At 38.1% G+C, this 14,536-nt stretch overlaps 1 protein-coding gene across 20 annotated transcripts in view; it reads right to left on the reverse strand.

The window, feature by feature from the left end:
• TRIP12 (thyroid hormone receptor interactor 12) overlaps positions 1-14,536 on the reverse strand; it is a 79,889-nt gene that overhangs the window by 56,245 nt on the left and 9,108 nt on the right. For 2 of the 20 annotated variants that reach the window (XM_033516652.1, XM_033516645.1), the window contains exon 1: positions 14,431-14,449. The exons of 17 other annotated variants lie outside the window; for them this stretch is intronic. The gene's annotated coding sequence lies outside the window, so the exon portion shown is untranslated. One more of the 20 variants, XM_033516643.1, reaches the window with a different exon arrangement.

Genomic DNA, 14,536 nt, shown 5'->3' on the forward strand with positions numbered 1-14,536 from the left:
ATCTCTGAGCTCATTCCAAGCACTTGGCTTGTTCTTTCCCATTGTCAGACACCTGTATTAAAAAAAATGTGCAACTCAGTATAGACTAGCCAAATGCGCCAGTGCAGTTCTGCCAGATTTTAAGACAATTTCCTCAACTACACTGATTCTTCTTCACACCCACAGCAATAAAAAGCTGCAACCATCCATCAGACCTCCATGCTTCCACAACAGACAATGCTATTTAGGAATTTTTAAGCTCAGGTCCCCTTCTAGCATAATCATCTGCACATAAGCCTATTTAGTTAATGTTTTGTAACTCCATATTTCTTGCTATGATGATGCCAAAGCATGGGACTGCAGAGGCTCTCATCATAAACAGACTCTTTAGAATGAGGATGAATTCCAAACACCAGCATTTCATATAAACTGACAATATACCAATATATCTTCTGAAGCCATGTAACAACACTGCTATCTAGTGCTTATTATGCTGCTTAATTTTGTATTTTTGAGTTTTAGCAAACACTATTTGATTATTATTTAGAGTCATCTTTGTTATTGTACAGGAAAGCAACTATAATTAATTTCTGTAGCCCTAACATATCCATTGCAAACATTATAGCTAATATACAGCCAACATACTGCCTGGAGAGGTTCTACAGCAACACAAGACAAAAAACACCTGTCACACTGCAGTACATCCTTTGCCTTTTTTCTTGTGGAAAAGCCATCAGGAAGCAACTAACATGCTTCCATGTTTTTGAAGCAAACTGGGAAACTACAAAACAAGCCTGTATCAGCCTTTGCTTAGCATCCAGATCACTCCCTGAAGGATACTAGAACTGATTTAGCTACACTGACGTAGGTTACTAAGAGAAAAGGACAATGAGCAAACTGAAGAACTCCAACATGCTCTAGGGCCACTAATAGGGTAACAAGGCAAATCAGTAACAATATCTGTGAAAATTGAATTTAACTCTTCCACAAGGGCCTTCTTAATTTACTTGCACGAGCTCTGAAACTTGTTTGGGGTGTTTGTTCAGTTTGGATTTGTTCTGTTGTTTCAGGTGATGGTTTTGTTTTGGTTTTGGCTTCTCCTTGAACAAATCTTGGTAATGCGAGAGTTTTTTTCAGATTCTTGCACTCTTCAGAATATTTCAGGATATGCCTAGCACCTCTGCCTATAATGCTCCATTACAATACCTGTTACCTGCTTGGAGTTGAGCTAAGTACACTGCTAGCACCCTTCCTCTCTCGTAGTTTAGCCCAAAAAACCCAGTGCCTTATTTAAAGCTGCTGCAGCAATTCAACTCCTCAAAACTGTACAGACTTACTGCCCTGAAGTCAGTATTAGGCAAAAGAGGGGGGGGAAGAAGGAAAAGACAGGAGGATGTTTATATACCTTGCAAGTTCAGAACATTTTCTTCCAGCAAGTTGCACATCTTGCCAGCCAGAACCCAGAGTTCAGCATACATATCAGAAAATATTAAGCTTAAGACTTCAGATTTGTATTCCTTTACTTCATTGTAAACATTTATTTACTTCATCAGCTGTTTCTGTGATAAATCTTGTCACTGAAGACAGAAACAACACTCAAAATATATAAGCATGCAACACATTTAAGAGCTCAGACTTCAGTTGTGACTAAACTGAAGAAATTAGTCCCTATGGTTTAGGGTAGCAGCTGAATTGTTTCAGATTTACATCATTTTCAAGTGATCTCAGCTGCACCTCATTTTTGCTCACTGTTCACAAGGTTCTCCTCATTTACCTGCAGACATACACACCTCTTGCCTTACAAGCAAACACTTGCAAATATTCCATTACTACTTCTGCTTCAATAACTGACTTAAATTGACTTTTTAGTCCAGAGTTGCTTTAAACAGTCCTCTGCAGCTGATTTTGACACAATATTCTCCCTCCCTAGACTCTCCTAGTTCCAGAGTTATCTACTCATCCTTGTTCTTTTTCCACTGACATCCTTACCTTAAACAGACTTTAAAGCTCCACACAGTGAGAAGTTTGTATTTTCTGTTTAGCAGCCTCTTGTCCGTTCAGGCTGTAGAAGCAGCTCATGGAAGAATTTTAGGGAGTGAATACAATATACAATACAATAACATAATGAAAACTTCCTAGAGAAATCTTCTGCAACATGTCCTAAATTCTCATCATCCCTCCCTTCTTCCCAACAATAAACTTCTGTACACAAACAAGGGGAAAACACATTCTTCCATGAGCTGCAAGGTGCTGTAAGGCACAGTAAAGTGTATGCATTTCATCTGCATTCCTGCAAATCCCAGGTTATTCAGCTGCATAAAACCATTGAGACTTAAGAAAATGACAAACTTTTCTTCTTTCAACATAGAAGACCAAGCCAACAATTTCCTTATCTGCTCCCATTTCCACCTTCTCCCCATGAATAGCCATGGGTTGTCTTCATGATCCAAAGATGCCAGAGTGCACTAAGGCTTCCTTGCTCTACTGCATCTAATGATGTTAAACCCACAAAGTGACATTTAGCAGAATAACTTCCTTTGATACAGAAACCACACAAAATCATACTGAATTGCATCTTAGGTTTGACTGTATTCCTCTGGTATTTTCCTTCTCCAATGCTAGAGAAGAACTAGAGAACTACACACACAGAACTGCATGCACAGACATCCTAACTAGAGCATATTCAGTACTTATATAAAAATCTCCATGATAAACAAGACTCTACAGCCTTCTAATGACATAATATTACCTCACTGCTAACAAGACAGACAAGCAGGTATCAAGGAAGTTTCTTCTGGAAACAAGCATGTACAGTAGTACAGAAATAGATTTCTACAACTTTGGCTCAGAGTTTCTATATATTTATATAGCTGCATCACTTTTGGCACCACTTTGAAGATATTAATAAGGTATTGATGGGAAGACAAACAGTTTAACAGCATTCAGAGGCAAACTCCTCTTCAGACCAGATGCCTTTTTGATGCAAAGCTCAACTAAGTACAAGAGTTAAGTCAGAATTATCAAAAAAAGCCTTGGCTGGAAAGAATCTCTTGAGATGATATGGTCCAACCATCTGCTGCAAGTAGGACCTCAAATTACACTAGACAGCTCTCATTCTGAGTGGTGGCAACTGCTAACCATGTTGACAAAACACACTGAGTCCTGAGCAAGAGGTGAATGACAAGAGCTACCCTGAACAATGGGGAAAGAGAAACAAAACAATCAGAAATTGAGGTATCAAAGAATCACCATATATAAAAGCATGCAAAGAAGACCCTATCAGAATCAGAAACTTTAAAAATTCATGCCATTGATGTCAGTTCAAGTAACCCAAGATCTCAGATCTGTGTAAGATGTACACATACCCAAGGACAGACTCCCCATCCCCTGCTCTGAGAGAAGAAAAGATAACTATGGCCCAGCTCATCACTGCCATCACACAGAGTACAGAAAGCCCTCCCTCCCCTTCAGTTCCTCAAAAGCACAATCCAGTAACCTGGACAATATAAGCTACAAACCTCAAAGGAGTCCAGTCTCTGAAGAGATTATAGATTAGGACCAGCTCATATGCCCATTTTTACACTGAGTAACTTCAGACAATACGTAAGCTCTTAGCCAGAGAATAATTTTGCCAACAAAAAAGAGAAAAACTTCAGTAAAATATTCTTCCTAGATTCATTTACAGTGGAAGAATTACTTTTAATTCAGCTTCAACATAAAGAAAAAAGTAAAATAAATCAGTCAAGGAACAGGAGTTACTTCCTGTTCCACTGACTTTACAACAACCATCACAAAATTAAGGCAAACTTTGGGCCTTGCTACATTAGGAAGACAGCTTTCCCTTTCCCAGGCTTTCAAGAGCTCAGCCCTTGCCTACCCTTCTAGCCAAGAGAGTGGCAGTGCTAAAAGCCACCTTGACAGAACAGCAAAGTAAGTGGCTAAGAGCCTGAAAGGATGTAGCCACTCGAGTTTCCAGACTGCATTTATGTGTATATGTCTAATAACAGAGACAACTGGGAAGAGAAAGTCTTTGTACGAAAGAGGAAGGGAGAAGAGCAAAAAAATCTACATTTGTGATCTCTTACCGCCAACTGGCAGTTCAAATACTCATTATCTGCAACCAGAAGATTTACAAGTTCCCATAGGTAATAAGAACACTGAAAACACCTCTGAAAAGATGCACAGCACTGTTTGTTACAGGAATGTCCAGGCTGTCAGCATTATGTGATCCAAAAGGTCATCCACACTGACCCCAAACAGGCAAAGAAGCACATTTACCTACTGACTTCTGGCTAGTGTCCTGAGAAGACTGGAAGATAGGAGAAGTCATGTATTGTTTAAGAAAAAAATCTAAATACATGTACCACATGTTTCAGTGTTTGATGATAAGAGTTCTGTGACAATGACTGCAGAAGCTGAATAGTCTCCTCCGCTCCAAGCAGGTCAATTGAATTTGAAATCTGAGACTGCAGAGACCTTTTATTGAACCTGGTACAGGCAAAGAAAACTAAAGACTTCTTCAGGGACCTGGAAGAAACATAAAAACTTGTTCCTTTAAGATTACAGAGAACTGATAACCATCATTCCTTTAGAAATAAAACAGTGGATTGGTCTTTATGCCACAGCCTGAACCTCAGTAAGTCCTTCTGCGCTATGGAAAAGTCATATTGAAATAGCAAATGGGACACTGCTCAAAATTACCAAGTAGTAACTGGCAGTCAACAACGCAACTAGTCAGTTGAAGAACCAAGTGAAACCTATGGATGCAGGGGAGGGCCACAAGTTAGCTAAAAAAACTTAAAAATTAAGCATCCGAAGTTACAACATTCCCACTCATCTGAATAGCTTAAAGGAACAAGAAAACTAAAGCTTGTACAGGCTACAAGGACAAGCTCAGGTCTGACTGTACAACTGGTGTTCCCAGTTCATGGTACAAAGGAATCCAGAGCTTCATTTCATTACTGAAGAAAAAAAAAAATCACTGGATTTGTGGACTGCAAAATTAAAACCAGGTCTAAATATTAACTGAACTCTTGCAAGGTGGTTGAGAGGGCTACCCAACATTAAGACAGTAAAAGCCTTTACTCCTACAGTCCTTTTTTTCCTCTGGAAAAACCGAAACTGAAGTCTGAGGAGAAAAATTAAGGAAGTTACATGGAACAAATATAATAGTCTCTTGAGGGCATCCCTCTTCAGTTCAGCCACATCACTGCTTTCTATCTCTTATCAAGGACTGAAATATTACAGTTTGGACTGCACTTTGGTTCCCAAAACAACACATGCATCAGTCAAATCTTTGGTCCTCAGCCAAAGGAGAAACTAGGAAAAATAGAAAGTATTTCATTTTTTTTCCTCTTGCTTCACTGTAGCTCTACACTATGTAGTCAAATTGCTGTCAACAACAATTACTCCTGTTTTTGAGTGCATGACTAATAAAGTTAACTATAAAAATAATCTCCTAGAACATTTACTCACTACTTCATTCAAAGAATTAGCCCTTGTAAAAAAATTCAGATATTGAAGCTGTTCTTCTCCAAATAAACCAAATTTGATACCTTTCCATGTCACGGTTTGTAACATGTCCAAACTAGCTCAGTGTAAGTTTTCCTCTAGTATATGGTTCAACTTGAATTTATTAACAAAGGAAGAGAATGCTCTCACTGTGGCAGAGAGCCAGTACTCAAAGCTTCAAGAAAATATTTTCATGTTTACAACACCTGTAATTTCTCAGTCTAAATTCAGTGGTCTATATTATTTTGGCTTTTTAACCACCTAAACATTAAGTTCTGTTGCATAATTCAGTAAACTCTCCAGCAGTTAAATTTTTTACTACAGAGATATAAAGATTATTGAAAGCATAAGAACCTAGAAACTCCTGAGTCAATCTATATCAAGGAAAATAATAATCTGATCTGGATATCTGCAAGTCAGCCAGAAACAGGTCAGCTTAAGAAGCAGCCCAGAGATTTTTAAGCCATGTCAGTAACATGAAAGATTTGTCAGACCACACAGAGACAGGCACACACAAACATAGCAAACATTTGCTGCAAAACACTGAACCAGGTTTTGCACCTTTGTTGACAGATATTTTTCCCTTCTAGCACAGCAATGGGCAACAAAGGAAAAGTGAAGAACAAATATGTTCAAAGTTTCATGTTCTGTACCAGCTCACATGCCTGTGTAACAGAGCAAAATTTTTCTGCCACATCAGTCCTATAGCACTGACTTCACCTCTACAGGACCTTTAAAACTACTGTTACATACTGACAAAGTCTACACTACGAGAGCCACAGGATGCAATTCTGCTACCAAATAGAAGTGTAGTTTCAACTTGTAATAACAATGAAAATAATAGCTCTTTTCCTTTTTAAAATCAAACAAAAGCAGCTCTCTCCAACAGAAAATAACATTTTCCAACAGCCAAATGCTGACCAAGCCATGCTGTTTGTAAAGTGAACTAATGGGAATTCTTCATTTCTTTTCTGCATTTGTCTGCATTCTTGCAGACATAAGCAACAGAAGAAAGATCTTACCTGATCTTCATTTTTAGATTCTCTAGAAACCCTTGTTTAGTAGGGGCCAAAAGTCACTATCTGAACAGTGGCTTAAAGCTTTCACTAACAGTATCATAATAAAAATAAAAAAACCGAACCAAAATCACATTGTCTGGCAAGAATGAAGGAGAAGACTCTACTCAGAAGACATGAATTCATTTGAATGAAGAGCTTTACCTTCTGTGAGATAACATGAATCAAACAAACAACAGACTTCCTTCATGAAGTACAGATCAGTGATACTGCCAGAAAAGAAGGCAAGCTAAAAGCAGGTGGTCAAGCTAAGACCAGGTAAAGCAGACGTGGAAAAGTTGGGAAAGAGGGCATTTATTACCAGAGAAAAAAGGAAAAATAATCAGCTGTGTGATTTGAACAAATTTCAGTTTAGTAGCTTATTTCAGTACTTTCATGCAAGTGAAACCAAGAAGTACTCAAAACCATGTCCCACTCTACATCTGCCCTGCACAATGCTCAGCTGCCCTTGAGCTGCATAGCTGCATTTACTTAAAACACTGTGTCTGAGTGCAGAATCTACTGCTCAAACACCAAGCCTCTTCCTTATTCTAATGCCATAGACCAGATGGTGCCTTATTTGCAGTTTGCCATTCACCCACATCTGGCACACACAGCCCTTAAGCAAAACCAAGTGCAACAGCACAAGACAAATACTGATATGGTGCACAGCCATGTCCTACCTGCAGAGCCTGTTAGACAATACATGCCCCAAGTTGCAGCACAAAAGTTTTTCTGAGACTTGCCAAATTCCTAATCAACTTTTGCCAAGCTGTCTTAAATTACTGAGAGACCTAGTGAGCTCAAGGGCTAGTAAAACATGGTTTGGTTACCCAAAGTCTAAATTAGCACAAGACAATCTCCTAGACAACTAGAAGGATACAGTCAAAAACAAAACAAAAAATGAAAAGCAAAGAACTTTACTCAGCCACTAGAGTGAAGAAATTCAGAGACTAGATGTCATAGAAGTTACTGCTGGAAAAGGAAACAAAAACCAGTTGACTTGTAGATGTGGATTGGAAAAGTGCCACAGATGAACTCAAGACCACAGATCAAAGGGTATTATGAAAACAAGGTAAAGAAGCAGAAGACTGGGTCTTCATTTTGGCAATACTCAGCTTAAGCTCTAAATCAGTCTACAAAAAACTGTACCATGTCTTAAAGAAAAAAACTACAAAGATAAAAACAAAAAGTTCAAAAAATAACTTCTGCTTCCAAGGCCAGGTAGAACGCACTCATCTGTTTTCTACTCACCTAGAAAGAGTCCTCAGATTTTCCCATCTTCAAAACATAATTTAGACAAGTTTGGGACAAATCAGGAGGATTTCAGGAGTTTTTGTGTTGTTTTTCTAATCACTGATATATAGCACTGATTCAGACTAATGCCTGTTGAGGCTTCCTTTCCCACGCTGGCTCAAGCAGGTTATGCTGCTCTCCTGAACAGAAACTTCATCCAAATGCTACACAGAAAAGGTCATAGGCCTAATGCATAGCAAGAGTCCTACACCACATGACACAATCTGGGAAATGGTTTAATTGCAGTCATTGAGGAAGAAATCCAATTAAAACAGGTTAAGTTTCCGGCTTCCTCAGCACTGGATCTGCATGTAGATCTTTTGCTATCACAAGAACTTGGTAACAACAAAAGGGATTAAAACACATTTAAGTTTTGCAAACTGGGAAGTGCTCAAATCTCTGAATGTGCCACAGACATATTCTCTTGACCACGGAAAAATTTATACATTTACATTATATCTTAGAGTGATGTAATTAGGAGCAAGCTCCAATACACATACCAAATTACTGACACAGACACAATTAAAGACATTTACCTAGTATGAAATCATGAACCAAACTGTCTACCAAACATCTGTATAAGCAGAAGTTCTGAGTAAAGCAGAGCAAAATGGAGTCATGACCCAAGAAACAACTGCTAAACACTAAGGATTAAGCTATCTTTAAACTGACCCTACAAATTCTAAGATCATTACTTTACAGTGCTCAGAGCTACTCTTTCATGTTAAATACATAGAACAACATAAAATATTAGCTCCCACAATTGTATTTAAGGAAGGTTCAAACTTTTACAGTCATGGAAAAAGTTGTCAGAAGCCAGACCTTTATGAAGGAATTAAACAATTTTATGACACACTTTTTTGACAAGTGTCTACTCCACTCTGCACATTTACACATTCTCAGTGCTCCACAAATAAAACAAAGGAATGTTGTGGGAAGAAGGCATTGAACATGATGCTGAACTTCAGTAAAACTAAATATTAGAGGTCTCTGAAGTGCTTTTTAGCAGGATGACAGGTTTAGTCTTAAGCTACACAAGAACTCAACATCACCAAACACACAAAAAAAATCTGCTACAAATTCCTTCTTCCGTTATGTGCAAGTACCACTAGGACATTTTTCTGCTTTACCTCACCAACCATTTTTACCTCCTCTTTCCCAGGCTACCCACACACTTTCCTTAAACAAGAACAACTGTAACTATGCCCATATGTTACACCTCACAAGACTAAGTTGTTAACACTGATGAGGTGTTTTTCCTAGGGTCCTAGCATGGCTAAGTTCGTCAAATTCTGAATTTCTTGTCAATAGTCATCACTTCAGAGCTGGAAGAAAGGCTCCTTAGTTTCTGACAACAAAATGCTCCAATAGGTACTGCCTAAGTCTGTTCAAGGCTTTTTGTTACCTTCCAGCTAAACTGCTGCTCTCTGATGAATACTGAACACATATCATAACACAATCTCTTCAACACCCTGAGACACTCAAAAGAACAAGCAGAATTTTAAGTTTTCAATAGCTTGATCAAAATCATTATTTAAGAGGCAGATATTACAATAGCTGGTTTGATAAGCCTTTGCTCCTGCAATCTGCTCTGTGACCCAATCAGAATACTCAAAGAGTTGTCTTCTATACTGGTGACCTTTCATCCAACACTAATGATTAACTGTGCTTTATGAGCAAACCTAGAATATACTGCCCCCCAAAACAACACATTACTTTTGGCCTTGTCTAGGACTGAAAAAAAAACACTGTGAAGAAGGGAAGAAAGGAAGAAGTGCCTTGTGTATGCATCAATGATACCTTGAAGTAAAGCATGCATCCATCTTGCTACACTCCTAAAAAACATTTTTGCAAACATGAAAATAACTTCATACTGTTAATATCACACTGAACTAGAAGAAAAGTTCACTCAATTCCCATGCAAGATTTCTTCTGTTTTTGTGGTCTGGGTTTTTTTCTTTAAAGAATATCCATAAGATACTCCAGAACTACTCCACACCATCCTCTTTACACTCATCCTCTTATAAGCCATTTAATAAAATGCAGTAGTAAGGAAGAGAAACAAAATTATATTTAACTGGAGAGGGCAGCTTTATCATGGTGCAAGATAAAATAACACTTTAAAACATTTTAGGAAAAAATACACAGAATGGAGTGGTTTTAGGGAAAGAAAAGAAAGAATATGAAGTAGACAAGCTTGTTAAGAATGACAAAAAATACCTGAAGGCCCAGAAGTGAGCCCAGTTTCTTCCCTCCCCCCTGCACAGTATCCTACATATCAAACATAAAATGTACATACTTCCTAAAGGCTGCAACCTCTCTTCCACTTACATCTGTTTTGCAAACTGAAGACACTTAGCTGAGAGCACACACATCCCCATCCCACATATGATTAATGAGCAAAAAAGCATTCTAGTAATCTTCAACACCTCTGTTTCCCCATATCAAGTCTTGGAAATATGTCTTTTCTCCCATCAACTACTGGGATGAGGTGCCAGGAGAACACCTCAATCCCCATTAGCTACCAAAGATGCCAAATTAATTGCACCAACTTTGGATGCTTTTCAAGATTTATCTGTATGATTACTTTGTATTTAACAGCTCTCCTGACAGACCAGTTTTGGGACATAGACATTGTGTACTGCTATTTGAAAACAGCCTGAGTTGTCTAACACAAACTTCTTCCACAGAATTGAAAGCTGATGAAAACACTGCTCTCCAAACATGCAGCTACCTATGAAAAACTAACTGAAACTATTTCCTATTAAATGTCTATTTTGTTAGAAAGTGGAGGATATAAAGCATCTAACATTGAATTTTCAAAACAGAAGTCTAGAGTTGTTTTTTCTTATATCAAAGGCAGAATATGCCACTAGCATATTACTAACATGGTAAAATATAATTGTATTTAAATTGTAATTTAAATTGTATTAAACTAAACAGTTGCATGATAAGAGCCTGAAAGTTTCAGAAATACTTTTTTTATTTCCAAGAAAAAATTTCAGCTGTGGCATCATAGTCTGTGATTTATAATGGATACTTTTTTAATTAAAATGACAGCATAAACATTCTGTACATATTCAAGTGTGACAGACATTCTGAGCCAAACACCTATTTGTTTTTTGGGTTATTTTTTTTTTCAACTCCATTAATTCTAAGCTTAGTGGTGATTACACTTCCTTATACTCTTCATACAATATTTAACTCACTACTGAAGTTACAGCACAGACTAATGAGAGAAAACAAACAGGCCACACTTGAGGGCATTAGAGCCATGAGTCTGCACTATGCAGCTGCTCATCTGAACTCCATTACATCTTCAGAATACCAAGAACTGATGGAAGCTAAAAATCCCAACTACATTTCTTGGTAGACATCCTAGTGAGTATGGTCACCTAGATAAAATAGGAAGGCAAGTTAGTTGCCCTAATGCAAACCTACATGGAAGTCAGTAGTTTCCAATTATTACATGTATTTATCCAAAGTTCTACACACCTCAGAGGGTATGGGGATAGAGTACAATCATTAGCTTCACTATTATGCCAGTGCAGACCATTTTCATGTTAAAATCCAGCACATGAAACTTAGAGGGTTGGTCAAAAATATAGATTGCTTCTGTACAAGTTGACATAGACAATTTAAAACCTGACACTTTGAGCTATCACCAATTGTCACAAGTTAAACTTGTTGAATTCTGATGAAGCAACTTGAAATTTCATCAGCTTCTCCTCCATTCTCCCACCACAAACACTACTCCAGTCTACTCAAGTAGAAAGAACAAAACAGTTCAAATGATAGCCAGTCAAAAATTCACATTTTCAAGTTATTCCCACTTCAAAGCTGGGCCACCAACCTTCCCAACAATAGAGCAAACACCCCAAGAGCAACTGCAATTCTAGTTTGCTGTCATAACCTAGAATACTGTTCAGTAGTAACAAACTAGCTTGCTTTTGGAAGCATCTAAGCTAAACTTAAACATTTAGGTCACTACATTCTGCCACAGGTTGAGCTGCTGCTTCTAGCTGCCACAGGTCTGGGCTTGCACTAGTCATACCCTGCATTTGATGTTGTCAACAGAAAGCCCAAACCCTTCTGAAGTAGGCTTTTTAGCCAGGAATATCATACACACAAAGAAAGAACAGGGGCTCACAAGCCCTGACTCAACTATGTCTCACAGAGTTAGATGAAAATTTCAGGCAATACAGTAGCTTGCATCTTCTCTACATGTCACACTTGGTGATCTCTGAGCAGCATTCCTGAATCCATAGGCACAAAACTGTGGATTCTTGAATTCCTTGACTCAGTTGTTCAAAGCTTAGGCACAGCAGGTTAACATCTTTAGAATCCTTTCCCTTAAGGGACATAAGCACACAGATTCATTCCCACAGGAGCAACTATCTTTCCTGGTACAGCTGTAACATTTATGACAACACAGCTAGAACCAGTGCATGAAAACTGAACACTTGTACATACTTGTTGCGTACTTTTGCATATTTTTACCTCACTTTCTCCTCAATTTAGCCTTTAGCTGGCAACTAGGTATTTTACACAAAAATCAGGCATTTAAAGCCCTCCAACCTAAAGCAGTACAAAAAACACAGTAAGGAAGAATTGTCTCCTTGCTTTAAAAAACAAATTATTATTTAAAGAGATACTCTGAGTTCTGACTGTATTTCTAGGAATAGGCCCTCTTCCTTTCCTGAGAAACAAATTCTATTTTTTTAAAGTACTTTTCACAGGACAGCCTACCTTCCTTCCCTATGTCAGTAGGGCCATGACATTGTATTTGTTTACTCCATGAAGTTACGTAGACAGAACAAAAGTTTCAATGTTTATCAAAAAAGTACTCTTTGATGAGGACTACAGCTTCCACCCAGTGGGCTTCAAAGCTGTGCTACAGCAAACACACTCAAGTAAAAACATTCTACCATTCAGACACAGCTGAACTTAAAATATTCACAGGTACTCTGAATGGGCAATCAAAGGCCCAAGGTTCTGAAAAATAGTGTCTTTAAGTTGTGAGTGCTTAAACATTTTTAACACTTGAAGGCAGGCAATAATGTCTAACCTGTAATGGTATTAAATCTTGTAATCAGACTTCAGTAATGACAGAACATCAACAGACTCCAGAAACAAAATATTTTGTTTTTTGACAGCAGAACTCTGGACATTTGCTACTAATTCCTGGCTAACAAGAGAAAGGTCATTCATTATTTTATCTCTGTTTTGTTAAACCCAAGAGTATTTAAGTTGCTGTTAAACAGCATCCAAACAGATTGTATCATTTCAAAAGTTTAACAGGAAGTTTTTGTAATGATGGAAGACTATTACCCATAAAAGAAAACTATGAACTAAGATGAAAGCTTTATTATTATTACAGACTTGCTTATTTCCAAATAACTACACAGGTGATAACGTTATCTAAACAGCTGTTCCCACAAAACTCCCCTTTTTCCAAAATTACCACAACTTGCAAGTTCCCTTTTCTTGCCTCTGTCCCCCTCCCAAAATAGTAAGGATATATCAAAATATGAACAGTAAATTATTCTGAAGAGCCACTTGCAATGCTGTGAAGTACAATATTACCACTCAATATGGAGATGCTGTACTTCAGTACTGAACTCAAAAAGCATTACTGTAAGCCACAACCTGTCAGCTGACCTAAGCATAAGCTGACCTCCCAGAGTGATGCTGGAGGGGAATGGGGGAAGAGGTGTGGAAGAGGAACCAATGCTTAGATATATACACCATTACAAAATAACTGAGAATTCTCAGTGCTTTTGTAAAAACAGTGTTTATCTTGAATATCCCATCCCATCACAGTGGGCCTTTGTCAAGAGACAGGAATTCCACCTGAAAACTAGAAGGGTGATCTTAAAGAAGTTAACTAATAAAACCTGTACTATTTAGCCTGGCAACAAGTTTGTAAACACTTACTGAAAGTGCTAAGAGTAAAACACCAACCGAAGAAAATAAAGAGTATAGGGCTGATGCAGTTAGCAGGCAAACAAGAGAAACTTTCAGGCTGGAAATAAGATGATCCTAAATTTTCATACATGACATGCTGAAGGACTATCCCAGGAAGACTGAAGAATTAAGAAGGCAAGTATGAGGTTTCTTACTAAGCCTACTCCCAGAGAGTCTTCATTGTCTTTTACAAGTAACACGTTGTGTTTTCCTACTATGCCCACCAAAGAGAGGAGATGATCATGCTGCTCAGGTACAAAAAACTCTTTAAAGGCTCAGTTCCTACAAAAAGCTAGTCCCCCCCACTTTGGATCTTTTGGCTAAAGAAGTAACTAGAACACCATTCTTGCTATCGTAACAGCCATTCTCTTTCCCAGAAGGTGTAAGAAGTCAGAGAAGACACTGCAAAGAAGCCAACACCTTTTGTTATCTACAATTTGCGAAGCTTTTCCAGTCTTTCTTTTCCCATGGTACCTACCACTGAAGCTCTGTTATGACTGAAGAGAGAAAACTTGATCTCACACCTTCTCCTGGGAAAGGGGAGGCTGAAGACAGCCCTCCACAAAGCAAGTTACTGCAGTAAGCAGCCAGTTCTAGGATTTAAAAATAAAAAACCACAAACCATATACCACACTTTTGGATAGGGTTAGTCTGTGCAGAGGTTGTTTATCCAGCTTGATCCTTCTATTGCTGTGTCACTCCATGCCCATATGTTCACGTTTGATATC

This window comes from Parus major, chromosome 9, assembly GCF_001522545.3.
Source record: "Parus major isolate Abel chromosome 9, Parus_major1.1, whole genome shotgun sequence".
In the NCBI taxonomy this organism is placed as follows: Eukaryota; Metazoa; Chordata; class Aves; order Passeriformes; family Paridae; genus Parus; species Parus major.